This window comes from Euprymna scolopes, chromosome 14 (assembly GCF_053919585.1).
Source record: "Euprymna scolopes isolate OS-2025 chromosome 14, ASM5391958v1, whole genome shotgun sequence".
NCBI lineage: Eukaryota > Metazoa > Mollusca > Cephalopoda > Sepiida > Sepiolidae > Euprymna > Euprymna scolopes.
The window spans coordinates 153,956,378-153,977,091 of record NC_136495.1 but is presented as its reverse complement, the minus strand read 5'-3'; positions in this window follow the sequence as shown (position 1 = coordinate 153,977,091).

Below are 20,714 nucleotides of genomic sequence, written 5' to 3'. Positions count from 1 at the left end.
AGCACCTGACAGTCCACAGAGGAAACGAAATGCGTCTCCTGAATCGCAGCGACATCCACTCCCAGGGACAAGAGGTCGTGCCGGAGGCGAGCCGCCCGGCCCGATGATCTCAAGCCCCTCGCATTCAGACTAGCCAAATTCAAAGCCATGGTACCTACCTTAAGGTGTGTTACACTCAGCTCCGAAGTCAGCCGGGGAAAGGACACCGACGTTGTGTGCAATGCTCAAGGTGGTCAGGTTTTTCATGTCCTGACCTTCTCTCACAATGCCGCCGACATCCAAAGGGTAGGTCAATTTAAGGGCCCTATAGAGTGACGGATGGACCAACACTGGGACCCTTCCCTTGCATTGTTTTGACAGTTCATCAAGAGAAGGGTCATTTTTTTTAACCAGTTCAATTCCCGGAAACGCCCCTTCAGCGGCCTGCAGCCTTGTCCACAAGTTGGTCTTGCAGGCCTCTGGAGTTCTGACAAAGGTTATTAGGAGTGGGGCGTCCGGGAAATTATAGGGGATATTTACATCTTTCCCCTCTATCTGTTTGTAATCGAGCAGAGGTTTTAAGTTTTTCCTCTGCCGATGGGAAATGTCTGTGGCCACAGATAGAGGGTCTACATAACATAGTTCCTCAGGGGCAAGGACCTTTGGTCTGCAAGAGGCAGAGGAGTCTCTCCTCTCCCTCGGTTCATTCTTTTCATTTTCTTTTTGGGGTAGTGGCTCAGTTTGCCTTGGTGTGGGGACGGGTGTTTGTGTGGTGCCTGGTGTTGGTGTTGGTGTTGGTGCAGTGTTTGGTGTTGGTGCGGTGTCTGGTGTTGGTGTTGGTGCGGTGTCTGGTGTTGGTGTGGTGTCTCGTGTTGGTGCGGTGTCTGGTGTTAGTGCGGTGTCTGGTGTTGGTGCGGTGTCTGGTGTTGTTGCAGTGTGTGGTTTGGGGGTGGAAGTGGATTTTGTTGTTAGGGGTGGTGTATGTTCACAGGGAGTGGGGGCCACCTTTTCTTCCTCTTTTCTTCTTTTGTTTTTCTTTTTCATTCTTTCGAATGAACCGGGGAGAGGTGAGGTTGAGTTCCTCTCCCTCTCACTTGCGGATTCATCCTCAGAGGAGCAGTCTTTTCTCCGCTTGATCCCCGTCTCGATTGGTGTGGGGACCGTTGGTTGTGTCTGCTCCTCTATTTGCTGCTGCAGCTGTTTTTGTTGTTGCTGCTCTCGCTGGTGTCGTTGCTGCTGCTGCTTCTGCTGCACTTGCTGATTTTGCTGTTGCAGTAGTTGCTGCTGCAGTTGTTTCCGCGGCATTGGCTGCGGTGGCTGTTGTTGTTTCTGCATTTGCAGAGGCTCCTGCCTCGATTTTTGGGCTGGTGGTGGGACGGTGGCAGAAGGGATTAAGTGTTTCCGCTTTTGTCTCACTACCGTGCTCCATTCTTCCCCCTTGGCCTCCTGGGTGGTTTGAGTTTTCCTTGGAGCTGGGGTTGGTGCTGCAGTTGCAGGGGTTGTTGCCGCCTGTTTTGGTGCGGGCGTTGTCTCAGTGGATGTGACCGCCTTTTGGGTTATTGGATTAGGGGTTACCCTTTGGGGGCAACTCCTAGCCATGTGGCCCTGCTTTTGGCAGAACCAACAGTGTGGACGACGGCCCTCCACCACTACCGTTATGCTGGCGTCTTTGTATGTCAGCAGCGGTGGTATTGCCTGAAAACCTTTCCTCTTCAGCCTCATTGCTATTGTGTAGCAGCCCAGGTGAGTCCCAGTTTTTGACCGTATTGGGGTCACCTGTTCTACCTCACCGTACTGGCTGAAGAGGCATCCTAATACTTCCGCAGGTATTTGGGTTGGCACATTAAATACCTGCACCCGAGTCCTTCTCTTGCCCTGGTATTCAGGTGTTAGTTTGACTCTCCCATGCTTTATTTCTTGGAGGGAGAGTCTCTCTGCATCTTCCTTGGTGGGTAGGAGGATGTCCCACATGGCGTAGCTCCTCTGGTACAGGTATAATACCGGGATATTTAGCTTATGTAGGAGCCCTGCCATGTCTTCCTTTTTCATCCCTAGGAGGCGGTTTTCCGGCATATCCGAGATGATGAGGGAGAGCACTCTGTCTTCGATTGCCTCCCAAGCGCCTGGCACTGGTTTAATTTCTGCCCCCTCTATGTATTGTCTGTACTTGGTCAAGTACAAGTCTTTATACTCTTGAGGGGACAGTTGCTTCTCTACAGTCTTCCCCCATGCCAACCCTCTTGTTGGTGTTGGATCTTTGGTGAGGTTGGACTGTTTTTGCTGTTCCTTGGCGGAAGGGTTGCTATTTTGAGGGGCATTTCCCTTTCCGCTTTCCTTTGGGACCGACTCTCCCTGCTCTATACTTCTTCCAGGAAATACTTCCCTTTTTGGGGAGTCGGCCTCCTGGGGAGCATTGTCCTTGGGAGCTTTTGCCCCTTTTGTTTTGGGGAGGTTTAGGCTGTATGCCCCCTCGTTTTCTTGATTTGCTCCCCTTTTGGGGCAGTAGCCCTCCTGGGGAGCACTGTCTCTCTTATCGTCCTTTGGGGCTACTGCCTCTTGATTTTTGTTGTCAGAGCGGGATGCCCTGTCCAACATTGTTTTTTCTCCCCTTTGTGGGGAGTCGCCCTCTTGGGGAGCTGCTGGTGAGTTTTCTCCCTTCTGGGGGGCGTCCTTCGGTTTCGTGTCCGGGCGGTATGCCCCGTTGCTTTTTGCTTCCCCTGTTGGGGAGCCGTCCTCTTGGGGAGCAGTTTTTCTTGTGGTAGCCTCCTGGCTGGGGGTATCTGTATTGGTGGTCCCCGGGCTGGGGGTGTCCATTTTTGAAAAAAAGCTCTCTCTCTTCTGTATAATTCACCAAAATGAGTGACGTGGAGTCGGCGTCCAAATTGGGAGCCGACTTTGGCGCCAAAAAGAAGTGGCGCCAAAGGCGGCAAGAGGGGAGATAGAACTGAGAGAGGGAGTGGGAGGTTAGTGGAGGGAAGAGAGAAAGTGTTTCCGACCCTCCCTCGCGGGAAGGTCGTAAATTATCAGCTCGGATCCCCCCCCGTGGGGGAGGGGGGAGAGCAGAGAAAGACAGACAAAGTGGGGGTGCGGACAGAACGCTACCCAACAAGCTCTCCGGGCACGAGAATGTGTCGCCAGAACACGACTGCCTATCGCTGTGTATGTATCAGAGAACAGATACTACACTTTGATCTTGACCTGAAGGCCAAGTAAAAAGTTTGCATTCTGTTTGAGCTGACTTTAAGTTGAGTATGTTACAAGAAAGGCTGCCCCCTTTTCTTGCAAATAAGAAAAAAACATTAGATAAGTGGAAGATGAGATTAGGATAGACTGAGACTCGAACCTTGTAAGCAAGGTTCAGAGATAGATTCAGAAAATGGAATGTTAGAATTTCGCTATTGTTAAATTTCATATACTGTTTGTGTTGTAAAACGAATTTATTGTTCATTCTTTTTTGAAAGCTGAATTAAAAAGGACAGCTAGAATAGAATGAACAATACAAATTAAAAATATATTGGAAAAATAGGTTAGGTTGAAAAATAGGTTAGTTAGAATTCTTTATTTGCAGAACTGTGTTTTGGAAAGGTATGTTTAGCCACTTGAGTAAGTCACGTTTAGAGCCATAAATCTGATGTCATAGCAGAAAGCGAATTTCTCAATATATGAGCTAGGATTAGCAAATTAGCTGGACAGTCGGGCGGTCGAAATCCGAGTCGGGAGTCAGAGTCGAGAGTCGGCTGTCGAGCAGAGGATGGTCCCTTTAGAAGCGAAGGGAGAACATTTAACCATGTAGAAACGAATTTGAATTCCTGACGGAAATCATTGTTTCGACTGGTTAAATGAAATAAAGAACATCATCGATTTTTTAACTTTATGTAACCCCTTTCCAAGTAATGATTGCCCCTCTTGTGTTAAAAGAACTGGTCACCCTCTCTCATCGCTAATATATGTTATAAGAATCCACAGACAAGTAAAATGTATAAATTGCTTCTCTCCCCCCACATCATTGTTATATATATATATATATATATATATATATATATATATATATATATATATATATATACATATGTCCGCCGTCTCTTTCCAACATGAATGTTCCCATTATATCTCTTTTAATATGAAACAGCGTCATCTCTTTAATATGACTTCACCTATATAACAAGTGGAGCTAGATAATTATATCTCTTTTAACGTGTACACAAAACGTAGACTACGACGCCTGTTGTGAGTATAATGTTTATTTTTGAAGAAATTGATGTAGATGCATCTAGACTTAAAGTTGAAGAAATTGATGTAGATGTATCTAGACTTTAAGTTGAAGAAATTGATGTAGATGTATCTAGACTTTAAGTTGAAGAAATTGATGTAGATGTATCTAGACTTTAAGTAGTACCCCGCTTCAACAAATTTCTTGGACCGACCTTTACTTCTGACATGAAACGGAAGTATTACATGAAATCACTTGCAAAAGCCGCTAGAAAAATGGTTGCATCATACTATCGCTCCAGAAAATATCTCATTCCTGACACAATCATATACTTGTATAGGAGCCAAACACGTCCTAAAATGCACTACATTTATGCAGAAGCCGCTCGAAATACCTTATCTTTAATATTGGCTTCGAAATCTGATATCTGCTTCCCCTTTCTCTTCCCTACAACCTTTTTTAAGCATAGACTGGCTCTATCCTATTATTATTTTCACGGCAAATGCTCACTGGAGTTTCAATCTATGCCCCCTCATTGCAAGACTTTCTCAAATAGCATTCGTCTAGCTATAACCACTATCAACAATTTCTCCACTCTCTATATGTGTCTAAATCCAAACACAAGTCCGATGAACATAAAATTTACCGCCTGTTAAACTCCATTCCGCTAGCCTGCTTTTCTAGCTGACTATAACATTGTCATCTTCATGTCCAATGTAAACAAATTCTAGTTTACCCGCTCCCTTAAATAGTCAAGTCCTACCTATTTTCCATCATCGTAAATTCATTAACACCAATCCTTGAGTAGCTTTCGGCCTTTGATAAGTGGTGACTTCCTTGTAATTTCTACTACTATATAAAAAGAAATTTGTCTGTCTGTATGGAAGAGACACCTCAAAACGACCATTTGTTTTATTATCGTTCAATTCATGCGGCATCCATTTATTCAAATTTTAAACTTCCCTATTTGCGTTAAATGACAAACGACTACTGAGTCGTCGACCTCGCGTTCAGCAGCAACTTCTCGTGTGTTTTTGCGAGGATCGACTTCAATTAAGACTTTCAAATGTTCGTTATTTGTACTTGCGTAAATCCATTTTCAAAATGTTCGGTCCTGGATATGACCTTAAACTATATCCGATGGTGACGCCCCAGCTTGCGGACTTTGGGAAGTGTAAAGCCATCCTTTAATTGCCATTGCTCCCGGGTTCACTCTGACTCGAACTGGTAGTACCTGTTAGGGTCCCAACTATGGGTTAAATAGAAACTGACTTAAAAAAACAAAAAAAAACAAACAAATATACTCTATTAAAAAATTGTTCCTCAAAATCACTGGATTCCACATTAGATAACCTGAAAAGGGTTGATATGCCATAAAACAAAACCAACCAACCAATCAAAATGTTCATTTTGTTCTCACTTTAATTTGCAGGGTAAAATATTATAAATTATATGTATCTCTTCAACGGCACAATATATTCTCATCAACATGATGCAGGTAATATTTAACTGTTCAATAGTTATGAACCCAAAACAAAAATATCCGTCATTTACATTGCTATAGATATATGATGGGTATTGTGTATGTGTGTTTGTGTGTGTATTGCGTATGTGTGTTTGTATGCGTATTGTGTATGTTTATCTGTATGTGCATTATGTATGTGTATTGTGTATGTGTATTATGTATATGTATTTGTATGTGTATTGTGTATGTGTATTATATATGTGTATTTGTATGTGTATTTGTATGTGCATTGTGTATGTGTATTTGTATGTGTATTTGTATGTGTATTATGTATGTGTATTTGCATGTGTATTTGTATGTGTATTGTGTATGTGTATTTGTATGTGTATTGTGTATGTGTATTTGTATGTGTATTGTGTATGTGTATTTTGTATGTGTATTATGTATGCGTATTTGTATGTGTATTTATATGTGTATTTGTATGTGTATTTGCATGTGTATTTGTATGTGTATTGTGTATGTGTATTTGTATGTGTATTGTGTCTGTGTATTTTGTATGTGTATTATGTATGTGTATTTGTATGCGTATTTGTATGTGTATTATGTATGTGTATTTGCATGTGTATTTGTATGTGTATTGTGTATGTGTATTTGTATGTGTCTTGTGTATGTGTGTTTGTGTGTGTATTTGTATGTGCATTTTTATGTTTAAGCGCATGCAAATATTCGAATTTGTGAGATGATGGGCAGAAATACGATGCTGATATTTCTCCATCTCAAGCCATGGCCATTTTTCTCGATGCTTGAGTTGATGTAAAATGCACAAAATAGATTAGTCCAGTTGAACTCAACTGAAGCGCTCTGTTCCCTGTCGGTGTCCTCGAAAATCTGTAATTAACCTCTGGATCCAAGACGTCTTTCAGCGAAAAACGGGAAGGATGAACCCTTTATAAACGATCTTATTGAAGTTTCGCCTTTGCGAGTTGAGCTTTTAATTGTGCCATGCTGTGCCGTCGCCGCCCGCTGAGGATGACAACCAACCAGTAAGCACATCAAAAGTGCCCCCCTAATATGGCCGCCTTTTTGGTAAGCTTTAAAATAATCACAGTCAAAGAACGTATCGGAACCTCCAGCTTCGTACGGTATCTCAAGTCACCGATTAATAAAAGAGAAGAGAAGAAGAAGAAAAAGAAGAAGAAGAAGAAGAAGAAGAAGAAGAAAAAAGAGGACAGTAGATGTTATAAAGGAGAATGAATTCATCTCGTGAGGTTTGGAAGCCAGATGTTCCTGAAATAAAGTTAGTAATCTCCGCCATATTTAATTCTTATAACAGACGGTGAGCCGTTCATTTAAAAGTACAGGGATTTGAATAATATATTCTAAGGTTTTGCAGATAATTTTAATTTTCAAGTAATCCATCTGTATTCAATCTGAACATATTTTGTCATCTATATGTTGAGCAAGTATACAAAAACTGCTCGTCAGATTGCTAGAAAAAAAAACACCTATAATTTCCAAAACGATTTGACCAAATTAATTAACATTTTGCATACCACATCCCCGAATCATCAGCGGTATACATTAGAATACCACAAATGCTACACTTATTATTACTAGATATTACTATTTCTACATATAAAGTCGATGCGCTATTTATACTAACAATGCAATTTGTACAAATAAAAATACGATAGTAAATATTTATTGGATTAAGAGTAAATTTATAATTTTACTAGCAGGATCCGTGTATCGGCGCTGCCGAGGAAAAATATAAAATAATAATGTAGCAATACGATACCCATTAGAATAATAATTGTTAAAAAAAAGAAAATAAATGTGGTTTTTAGATGTATAAAATAAGATTATCAATGCTTTAATATTGACCAGGAAAATAAAAACAATAATGATTTGATTTAATAAAAATGAATGTTAGCGTATCATTCAAAAGCTCAAAAATGTAAAACAGTAATTTTGATGATTAGCATGTTAAGCAGATTTGAAAATATAAATTTTAAATAAACTCATAATAAGCCATTTCAATATTAGTAATTTAAGTGAATGACATAGGATTTTTAAACAAAAGTATGCAAATATTAATATTTTTTAAAATCCCGTATGATAGTCTAATATATACCTATCTATACTCCTATGAATTCTTTTCTCTTTTGTGTGCATTGATATTCATATTAAACACCCCCTTTTCTATCTATTTAAAAAGAAAATGTTATATATGGTTCGTAGAAGTGCATTCACTAGCAAAAGATCTAGCTAATTTGCATATTCTTTTAAACATTCATTTTAATTAATCCCCTATTAGTTTTTTCGGTTTTCTTATGGGATGACCATCTTTAGTTCACTATTACGTGTAATTATATTCATGCAGATATTCTACATGATTTATACTTGTATAATATTTGCGTAAAAAGTGTGCAGTAAACACAAAATTGTTTCCATATATATTTATCTATACGTATATATTTTTGTTTTTCTATCTATCTACCTATCTATCTATACGTATATATTTTTGTTTCTATCTACATCTATATATCTACAAAAGTGAACGTGTCTCTGTGTGTGTCTGTGTACATTTCCCTACGCAATAACTCTGTCAATTTTTAGTCTACAGACTCGGAATTTTATATACAAGGTACTGAAATTTTGGAAAATTGGTGATCGGTTTTGGCCAGAAATTTGGCGATTAAGGGGTCAAAGTTCAACGATTTGACCTTTGAGAACTCTACCAACTCCTCCGACAACTTGAAGTTTTAGATATAGGTTCCTTGGACAGAGATCTAACTTGATAACTTGATTTGAGCCGAAAACAATAAATGTTAAGGGGTCATAATAAGAATCAAACTTTTAAAAAATTGACCTCTGCGGACTCTTCCAAATTACTCAGACTAATTACTGGTGTAAATATTTGAAATTTAACATAAAGGGTATTCAGCGATAGGGCAAGCTTTTTCATCTGTTTGGGTCGAAAATTTTTAGTTACCTATATATAAATGTATGTATGCTTGTCTGTCTGCATGTCTGCCTTAAACTTTCAAGAGAGGCGACGGATTTTACCAAGATCTGGATCGTTTTAAAGTTCGACCTTTCATTGACAAATATCGAAAAATTGGCTAAAAACATTAATATATGCCCTTCAACTAGGCACTTTTCTACAGGGGGCTACTTTTGTCCCCTATATTTTTGAAAGTTATCCTCTCCTTTAGATTTTCTAGCCTTAATTTTAAAAAATGTCGCTTCCGGTTTGGCGGTGGTCGTAACGGCATAAACGTTAGGTTATTTTGCTCAATATACACATCCAAACACCCGGACAACGCCGGGCTGAAATATACATATATATATATATATATATATATATATATATATATATATATATAAATAAATGTTTAGAGGTACAGAATTTATATATGGTTTTAAATAAAATGGTAGGCGGAAGTTTCTCGAGAGCTCTTTCGGCTATCATCTCTTCAGGAGCAAATCGATAGCAATCTAAATAATATTGTGGCGAAAATAAAGAGTTCTATAGGGGGACTTATTTAATGTGCCAACGTAAGGGGGCATTAATTAAATTTATTTACGTTTAAAAGACGATTAAAAATGTTGGCACAACGAGGGAGAAAAAAAAAAAAAAAAAAAAAAAAAAACGCGGGAGAAAAAATTAAAGTTCCCCAAAGAGAAACAATGCGTTAGATGTTTCTTTTTGCCGGCACAAAGAAGGTTGACGCACCGCGATAGAGACGGCCTCCAAAATCTTTAAATGGTTTTTGGAGTCCGCTCTATGTAGCACCTCAACCAATCTATTTTATATCTATCGGCACAGCACGGGTTGTCAACCAAATGCTGGCCAATAGCAGAGTCCAAGGCTGCAGAAGGAGGGAGACCTCCGAACCCCATCCTCCCTTGTCTGATCTTCGATGGAACATGCTGGTTTATACGAGTCAAAAGGTGCAAGGATGTTCGCCCAGCATAACCAGCATCGCACTGGCATTTAAACTGATATACAATATTACTATTTTGGATGTAAGGCAAACTATCCTTGCGGAAAGACGGAAAAGCAGGTCTCGTAGTATATACCACACGCAAGGTCACCGAATTGAAGCAATCGTAAATACTTCTTCGAATCTGTTTTGAAATTATATTACTCCCCTCCCCTATCCACGGTAATTTCAAATAAACCGGGCATTTCAAGGGTCCAAACTTTTTAGGGGATTTAAAATCCGCAACCTTTTTGAAAATACAATCATCAATAAGGTCAACAGGATATATATACTAGCATTTCAGCCCGGCGTTGACTGGGTGTTTGGATGTGTATGTTGAGCAAAAATTTAAAACAGTGGTAGTAACCAAACGTTATATATATATAATATGAAACTGAACGTCTGTGTGTGTGTGTCTGGTCACGAATAGGCTCCTATATGGTTGACTATTATAGAAAACTGATCACATATAATGATAGAAGATGTATCGAGACACAGGAATTGGTATACTTGATTTGGCATAATAGTGATTCATTAAAATTTTGGCTTGCGTACGCGCCTGGTCTACAAAATATGGAAATGAAATATTTAAAAATTTAAAAAAAAAACGTTTACAAGTGTTTTTGATATAGATGTACATAAGAATACTTTGATAAGTATGTTTCAACTTAAATAGGGATGGTGTAATAAAATTGTGGGGGGTCTGCGTTCGCGCCTGGCCTCCATAGAATGGAAATAGGCACACACTTTAATAAAGACTTTTCATATCTATCTGCGTAAGTATACTTTAATAATTATGTTTCAGTTTGAAGAAATATGGTATAATAAAATTATGGGGTGTTCGTGCGCGTCTGACCTCCATAGAATGGAAATATGTCACAAAGTTTAACAAGGTTTTTTAACATAGATCCACAGAATATTATGATAAGTGTTTCAGTGTGAACAGATATGGTATAATGAATTATGGTGTTTATCTATTTTATTTTTACTTTCATTAGATTTTGCTTTGGTTTTGATACCCCCACATTCGAAGCTATCTCTTTACAGCCCTTTCTTTTCATAACCTATCATAAATCAGAGTCCATTTTCTGTAGGCTGTTTTTGAACCCAGTCAACGACAGGTACATTTGCTAGTGATGATAATGATTGCAACGTGTTGTCAGACGAGTGCCACTCCCTCAGACATTTAAAATCCATGAGCCCAAATACCTGAGAGAGTATCTATACAAAGATGATATTACAGAGTCTTAGCTTTGTATGACAGCTAAGTCTCTCTCTCGGTTCAAAATGTTGAGATCCAGCAACAAGCAAGAGCAAGATAGCCAGCAACAAATTAAACTGCAGACCAGCTTAATGCGGGTAATGGTTTTCCGCTTTATGGTTTTTTAAATCAGAGATTTGCTTCTCCTAGAAAGGTTGCCTTCACCACGGCTTACGGGAGCCCTCTCCACCCCAATACACATATACACACACACAAATATACACGGTCCTAGTTGGCCGTTGACCCAGAAAAAGAGATCATTCGCCCTTTGGAAGGTCTTGTTTTTAATCCTTCAGGGAGACTAGCCGCCCTCCTCACCAAACAAGTCTGGTGGGGGAACCAGTTTAGTCGCCGGTGACCCGACCATGAGGCAGGTAGTACTGGGTTACATGGTACCAGTAGCATATGACATGCCATTTGCTAGTATATACATACCTACATACATGCATACATACATGCATACATACGAGCAGGCTGCCGGGTATCGCCCGGCGATCGTAAAATACGCGTAATCATATTTTGATTAATACAGTAAAAGTAATGAAACCAGAAGGATGTAGTGTTTACCTGTTATATGCAATGGTACACTTCAATCTAATATAAATACCAGTGTTTGTATATAGATAATTTAATCCCAACGAATAAAAAAGACCAATACGCAATAGAGAATAGAGCTTATTATAAGAGAAACAGAATTAAAAAAGAAAGAAAAAAAGATTTGAAACTCCGCGCAATAAAAACTTGTAAATTGTGTACAATAAATTTTGATTGTAAAGTTCGACTTATAGTTTTAATTTTCTTTCTCTTATATATATATATATATATATATATATATATATATATATATATATATATATATATATGTGTGTGTGTGTGTGTGTGTGTGTGTGTGTCTATAAAAGTGAAAGCGCCTATCCGTCTGTGCGTCTGTGTGTCTGTTTGTGTACATTTCCCTACGCAATAACTAGGTCAATTTTTAGTCTAAAAACTCGAAATTTGATATACAAGGTATGGAGATTTGGGAAAATTTATGTGATCCGTTTTCGGCCAGAAATTTGGCTGTTAAGGGGTTAACGTTCAACGATTTGACCTTTGAGAACTCTACCAAACTCCTCCGATAATTTAAGGTCTAAACACTTGCAATTTTAGATATAGGTTCCTTAGACATGGATCTAACTTAATAACTGAATTTGAGCCTAAAACAATAAATTGTAAGGGGTCATAATAGTGATCAAAATTTAAAAAATTGAACACTTTTTTTTTTTGCTCAACATACATCTCCAAATACCCGGGCAACCCCAGGCACCCATGCTAATATATATATATATATATATATATATATGTATATATATATATATATATATATATATATATATATATATATATATATATATATAAATGAAGTAGTTATATATATATATATATAACTACTTCATTTATTCACATAAATTTAATATACGAAAGTATAGATTTATGCGTAAACTTGAAGTATTTACTTCAAAAGTGCTCAATACGTAGGTAGAGCATAAGCCTGACGAATCCTATAGTTGGATGAAACGCAGAATATTCAGTGTAGCTTAATCGCCATATATATTTTATAAATTACTATATATATATATATATATGTATATATATATATATATATATATATATATATATATATATATATATTATGACCCTTTAAGATAAACAGAACATGGGAATAGAGTAAGAATAAGTATTAACAAGAACATACTAAATAAGAGTTGCTCGTCCTGCTAACAGACAACGTTTGTTGGGTCACCGGTTATTGTCTCCGGTCTTACGGATTTGTCTTCCGGTATTTTTTGTGTATGAATCAGTTTATAAGTAGGTAACACAAGTAGTCCACCAGAACACCTCCTTCCAGGCTGTACCATTTTCCTTGTTTTTGTTGCATATAAAAACCTTTCTTTTTATTTTGTAATTCTTTCCAATTGTTTTTCATTTCACTTCTAGTCGACGTTGCTGCTCTTAATAATATTCAATAATGCTCAAAATGACATTCTTAAATTCCTCCATATTCAGCCATTAAAATATACTTTTTAAAATGTCGTAAATTTTCACTTTTATACGAGAGAAAAAATTAACTGGTTTGAACTTGATTAAATAATATAAAAATAAACAATGCTGACAAAATCGTCAGGATAATCACTATTTATGTTTGGGATTTTACATCGTTTCTATATGTAATATAACAAGATAAATACATGAATATATATATATATATATATAAGAGAAATGAAATTAAAACTGTAAGTTGAACTTTACAATAAAAATTTATTGTTCGACTGAATACTCCAAAACAACAATTTTTGGAGTATTCAGTCGAACAATACATTTTTATTGTAAAGTTCAACTTACAGTTTTAATTTTATTTCTCTTATATATATATATATATATATATATATATATATATATATATATATATATATATATATATATATATATATTATTTTCATTCTCTTATAGTAAGCTCTACTCTCTATTGCGTATTGAGTTTTCTTATTCGGTTTGGATTAAATTATCTATATATAAATACTGTTATTTATATTAGTTTGAAGTTTACCATTGCGTATATCAGGTAAACATTACGTTTCGTTGATGTCATTAATATATATATTTCTATATATATATATATATATATATATATATATATATATATACATATATATATATAAAACTACTTAATTTACTCACATAAAATTAATATACGAAAGTATAGAATTATGCGTAAACTTTAAGTATTTACTTCAAAAGTGCTCAATACGTAGGTAGAGCTAGTTAGTAAATTATAAAATGTATATGGCGATTAAGCTACACTGAATATTCCGCGTTTCATCCACTCTAGGATTCTTCAGGCTTATGCGCGAATTCTGTGGTTGTTTGTCGTTTTTATATGAGCATCTTCTATTTAAATTTTAGTTAACCAATCAGCTTTCTAGTATCCACCGGGCACGTCCTATCAGCCAATGAGACTGCATTTATCGGACAAATGCCTATTTGACCTCTAGTTGACCTGTTCCTTTGTGTGTGCTCTATTTAGCCTGGATATTTAGCTTCTTGGTCTGTTTTTAATCGAGGTTAGTGTTTTTTTTATTAATGTTAGTTTGTATATAAATATAAATATAAGTGTACACACATATATAAAGAACCCCAACATCTATTAAACTGTAAAAGATAAATAGCAAACAACTGTGTTCACAAGATAAAATTTACTCTAGGATAGCGATACAAAATAGTTTTAAAACTAACAATAGCAAATAAACAAATAAATAAATTAAATAAACATGAATATACATAAACGATCACACATATATGTATGTATATATATGTATATATATGTGCATATATGTGTGTGTACACATATACATATATTTATATATAAACTAACATTACAACTAACATATATTATATATATATTCATATATAAACTAACATTAAACTAACATATATATACATATATATTTATTTATATATAAACTAACATTAAAACTAAAATAATATATATATATATATATTTATATATAAACTAACATTAAAACTAAAATATTATATATATATTTATATATAAACTAACATTACAACTAACATATATTATATATATATATATATTTATGTATAAACTAACATTAAAACTAACATGTGGTCTTTTGACACAGTGGACGCACTAAGTTCCACCCGTCTGTCCTCGAGGCGCTTGCTATTAATTTTAGCTCCCCAACCTACTTTTTGCAAGCAGATAAACCTTCGGTTACAGTTGGAACGATTTGGGGGACAAATTCCATTAAGTACTTTTTTTTCGTTTTTATCCCTTTCGCATACTAGCATTAGTATTTCTATAAAATAAAAAAAGGGTTCTTTTCCTTCTTTCTGGCATATACCCTTGAAAAGTTTGCCTGACGAAAAGCGCTTCGGGTTTTATTACATTTCGTGATTCTTTTAATCGACATATTTATTTTATGACATCCGAATATGGTTCATTTCTTTTTCATCATTTTAACATTATACCATTCTAACGAACACACACACACACACACACACACACACACACACACACACACACACACACACACACACACACACACACATATATATGTGTATATGCGAACAATTAAAAGGTAAATATTTATTAGATATATATTTATTTATTTATATATATATATGTGTATGTATATATATGTATATATATGCATGTATATATGTGTATATATATATATATATATATGTAAAATTCTTAACTTTTATTAAAAACATATTATTATAACCTTTTATTTATTAAAAACATATGATTATAACCTTATATTTAAACCAAATTCAGATTTATAATTTTATTCTATTTTTTATTCGCAACCCATATTACTTTTCTCATCAAGTAAATATTTTCCTTTTTATTTTAATTTTTTCCAGATACATCTGCCTTACTTAAAAATTGCTAGGTTTATTTATGGTGTCTTTTACCCACCGAATACTTTTGCTGATGAGGAGACTTTGTTTAAAAAAAAACTATATGTCAAAATGATTGTCCGTGGCTTAATGTCTATCACAATGAAAACATCGTTTCCGAAACGATCGTACAAATTATTGACTTTATTGCTGTTCCTTCTTATGAAACAGATTTTTAATTTTAATTCTAATTTAAATTATCAATCACATTACTAAATATATATATATAGGTAGGCTCTCTCTACCGTGCTAGAAAACTACTGGCACCTGAAAGTATCCTGTACCTCTATAAGGCCACCATTCGCCCATGTATGGAGTATTGTTGACACATTTGGGCTGGTGCATCTGCTACTAGTCTCTCGCTCCAAGACAAGCTTCAAAAGAGAGTCGCCAATCTGATAGGCCCTGAACTGGCATCTAAGCTCCAGCCTCTGTCCCATCGCCGAAACGTTGCATCCCTCTGCCTGTTCTACAAGTATTTTAATGGTGAATGGTCTGACGAACTGCAGAAACTTGTGCCCCCACGACGTAGACACCCTCGACAAACCCGACAGGCAGCTAAATCCCATCGCCACAAAGTAGAGATCCCTAGATTTAGAAGATCTTTCTACTCCAGTAGTTTCTTCCCCAGAACACCTAGACTCTGGAATTTCATTCCAGGTTCCTGCTTCCCTAACTGTACTGACATGCAGAAGTTCAAGTGTAACGTGAACCGACATCTTGCTGCCCAAATCCCAACATAGTGCCCCAGCAGTTGCTGCCCCTGATAGTAGCCCGCTACACCAAAATGGCAATTTGCCTTGTTTGGTGTGAAAATGTAATAATATATATATATATATATATATATATATATATATATATATGTGTGTGTGTGTGTGTGTGTGCGTGTGTGTGTATCTATATATATATATATTTATATATATATATATATATATATATATATATATGTATGCATCTGTGTGTACATATATTTAGATAGATGTATAGATAAGTAGACATAAAGGTAGGTCGATAGATACGAGATAAAATTTTATTTTACAAATAACCTGGAATGCTCACTTTATAAAATTTGACATTTTTACTTAACAAATAATAAGGAAGTTTTATATTATAAAAAATAATTTTTTACTCCATATATAATATGGAATTTTACTTCAAAAAATGACATTTTTACTTCACAAATGTTACGGAATTCTTTTATTATAAAAGAAATGAATTTTCTATTTCACAAATTTTATGGAATTCTTACTTTAAAAAAAAACTGGATTTTTACTTTTTTTTTACACAGTGATCACCACTTATCAAGGCCCGGAAGCCACTCAGAGATAAGGGTTACTCCATAGATTATATAGACATTTTCCATCATTAAATATGAAATGTTTATTTCATAAACGATATGGAATTTTAATTTTTTTAAAATAAAATATTAAAATATTTACTTTATATATATTATATTCATAAATATTATAGAATTATTATTTAGAAAATAATATTGAATTTTCACTATATAAATAATATGAAATATTTACTTCATAAATATTGTAGAATTATTACTTCATAAATAATATGGAAGTTTTGCTTTTATAAATAATATGGTATTTCAAGTTAATAAATAATATGAAAATATTCCTACGTAAATAATATGGAAATTTTATGTTATAAAATATTTCATAAATAATTAGAAATGTTTACTTCATAAAAATATAGAATTTTTGCTTCATGAGAAATATTGGATTTTTATTCGTAATTGATATGAAATTTTTATTTCATGAATAATACTGAATTTTATTATATTTATTTTTTATATTATTTTTTATATAAGGGGGTTTAGTTCATTATAACATGAAATTTTAATTCATAAATTATAGGGAATTTTTACCTAAAAATATAATTTTTACGTCATAAATAATATGGAGTTTTTACTTTATAAAATATAGGTTTAATTCATGAATAATACGAATTTTTACTTCATAATAAATCTGAAATTTATATTTTATATATGATTCGGAATTTTTTATATAAATATGATTTTATTTAATAAATGATATGCAATTTTTACTTTATAAATAATATGAAATTTTTTATTCATAAATAATTTGGAATTTCTATATATTAAATAATATGAAATTTTTTATTCATAAATAATTTGAAATTTTTATATATTAAATAATATGAAATTTTTTATTCATAAATAATTTGGAATTTTTATATATATATTTTTTTATTCAATTTTCACCCCAAACAAGGCACAGTGCCACTTTGAAGCAGGGGGCTACTATCAGGGACTTAATTAGCGAGGTCATTATGAAGGGAGATGAGTAGAAAGATGTTTGTTAACATTACACTTGAACTTTTGCATATCATTGCAGTTGGAAAAGCAGAATCCCGGAAGGGAGTTCCAAAGACCCGCAGTTCTGGGGAAGAAACTATTGGAGTAAAAGGCTTTCTTGCACCTAGGGATCTCTACTGTAAAGGGATGAGACTTAGAAGCTTGTCGGGTTTGTCGGGGGTAGTTACGTCGGGGAGGTACAAGTGTTTGCAGTTCGTCAGAGCATTCACCATTAAAGTATTTGTAGAACAGGCAGAGGGATGCAACATCTCGTCGATGGGACAGAGGCTGAAGCCTAGATAACAGTTCAGGACCTATCAGTTTGGCGACTCTCTTTTGAGCCTTGTCTGGGAGCGAGAGACTAGTGGCAGATGCACCAGCCCAAATATGACAACAATACTCCATACATGGCGAATGGTGGCCTTATAGAGGTACAGAATACTTTCAGGCGTTAATAGCTTTCTAGCACGGTAGAGAGAGTCTACATTCTTCGCAGCGTTCCTGGCAATGTTCTCAATGTAATTGTTCCAACTCATTTTTCCTGTGAACGTTAGGCCGAGGAGTTTAAAAGATGTACTTTCAGATAAAAAGTCATTTAAAAGGAGTTTAAAAGAAGTACTTTCAGGTAATGTGTATTAAATAATATGAAATTTTTTATTCATAAATAATTTGGAATTTTTATATGTCAAATAATATAAAGCATTTATTGAAAACCATCAAGCAATTCCAATACAAAAAACGAGTTTTTCTTGTATTTGATTTATTCAAACCATAGGTTTTTCTGAGATTTTTATGCACACAACTTTTGGAACGATGTAACCTCAAATCTTCTTCAAGTGTATCTTGTCAAACTGGAAACATTTCTGTCAAACTCATGAATCTGCAAATTTTCGAATGAACTAGAAATATCCTCATCAAGTAGCTAAGTTCCTATTTAACCAAATATTGTACAGTTTACATCTTTTGCAAGCCTTAAGCGTTGTAGTACCATTGAGATGTAGTACTACCTAGTAGTGTGATGAGCAGAGATTACCCGTCCATCATAAACAGCACACGATGCATAGAGGTTTCTATCGTCATACGATACGCTAATAAACATAGTGGCTTAGCTGCCAGTAAAGGAGGCAGTCAGTTGTTCTCAACTGGACAGAACCAAAAAAAACAAAAAACAAAAAAAAACATGGAAAGAGACACTAGTGATAACGACTGGATTTGGAATTACCTTTTCTGAACATTCGGAACCTGCGAATTTATTAAAAGTTCTAAACATGTTGGGCAGCAGAAATTGTTTTTTTTTGCTTTTTTTTTTCATGCCGGATTTTGCCTATCATTCCTAATGTGCGCATATCAATTAACCTCTCCCGTTTTCTTTCTCTTTAAATACATATCTATAAAAGAGGGAACGTGTATAAGGACACTTCTAAGCCTATATACTCAACCAATGTTTGGTTTATAGATTTTCAATTTGGTATATGAGATAATCAGACAAAGGGGAAAATGTTTAATCGGTTTTCATCCCAAAGAAAGAACTGCTAAGAGGTAAAAAAAATGAAAAATTGGTACTTGGGAGTCATGGGATTTTTATATATTTGTAAACTCTTTCATGAACGAAATTTTTTGTCTACTTACAGAAAGTGATGTGTTTAGAAAGAAACGTAATACTAGTATGCACCACGTGTCTCAGTTTCTTGTTTTATTTTATTTTGTAAATTAATTTAGCGTTGCGTTTAATACCGTATGACGTTGGGTACATATTCACACACACACACACACACACACACACACACACACACACACACACACACACACATATATATATATATATATATATATATATATATATATATATATATATATATGCAGGGTGACCCAAAAAACAGAGTAATTCAATTGTTTTTCTGAGCATTTTACAATCAACGGAGAAAAAAGACAAAAGACCCTAGTGTTTTGATGTGATGTTTTGAATATAATAAACTACTTAAGACCAAAGTTTCATTTCATTCGGACAAAACACTAAGAAACGGGGCCTAATTAGAGTTGGGGCCCGTTTTTTGGGGTCACCTTATATATATATATATATAAATATATATATACATACATATATATATATGTATGTATATGTATGTATGTTCTAAAAATATACACGGCAATTTAAGCTACACGGACTAGTCTGTGTTTCATCCTCGTGAGAATACGTCAGACTTATGTAGCTCAAATTGCCATATATATTTTCGTAACTTACTACCTGTGTTTTGAACACCGTTGAAGTAAATACTGAAAATTTACTCATAAAATGTTATCTTATATTAATTTATGTGATTAAATGAATTAGTCAGACACACATACACACACACGCACCCACACATACACACACGCATATATATGTATATATATACATATATGTGCATACACATATATATATGTATATATGCATATATATAAATATATATAAATATATATATATATATGTGCGTGTGTGTGTATGTGTGTGTCTGCGTGTGTCTGTGTCTGTGTGTCTGTGTGGGTGTACTGGGTGATTAGACTGTTAGTCTATAATATTAAGGGCTTGTAATTTAGTATTGAAATATAATTCTTACAATATACGAATATACTAGAAAAATATTTAGCCTGGTGTTTATTTGAGAATTGAATATGGGTGCCAGTTCGACACTAGCTTTTTAAAGTGCCTGGCAACTACATCAACTAATTTCACAAGGGACCGTGTTTTTGTTTTGTTTTGTTTTGTTTCGTTTACCGATTCAACACTTATCAAGCATAATTTTTTTCTGAAGATGAATGTTAACAAGATTGATAGATTTCCTTAGAAATGGTGAAGAATACTATGAAGGGATTTAAAATTTCCACCGACCATCAACTGAAAACGATATTTTTTTTACCATTGTTAAAAATATCGCTCATGGAATATGAGTTCCAAAACAATAAATAGCGAGGCAAACCCATCGCTCCACTCCGCAGTTTATTTCTTGTAAAGAAATATATTTAAGTCATACGTTTCA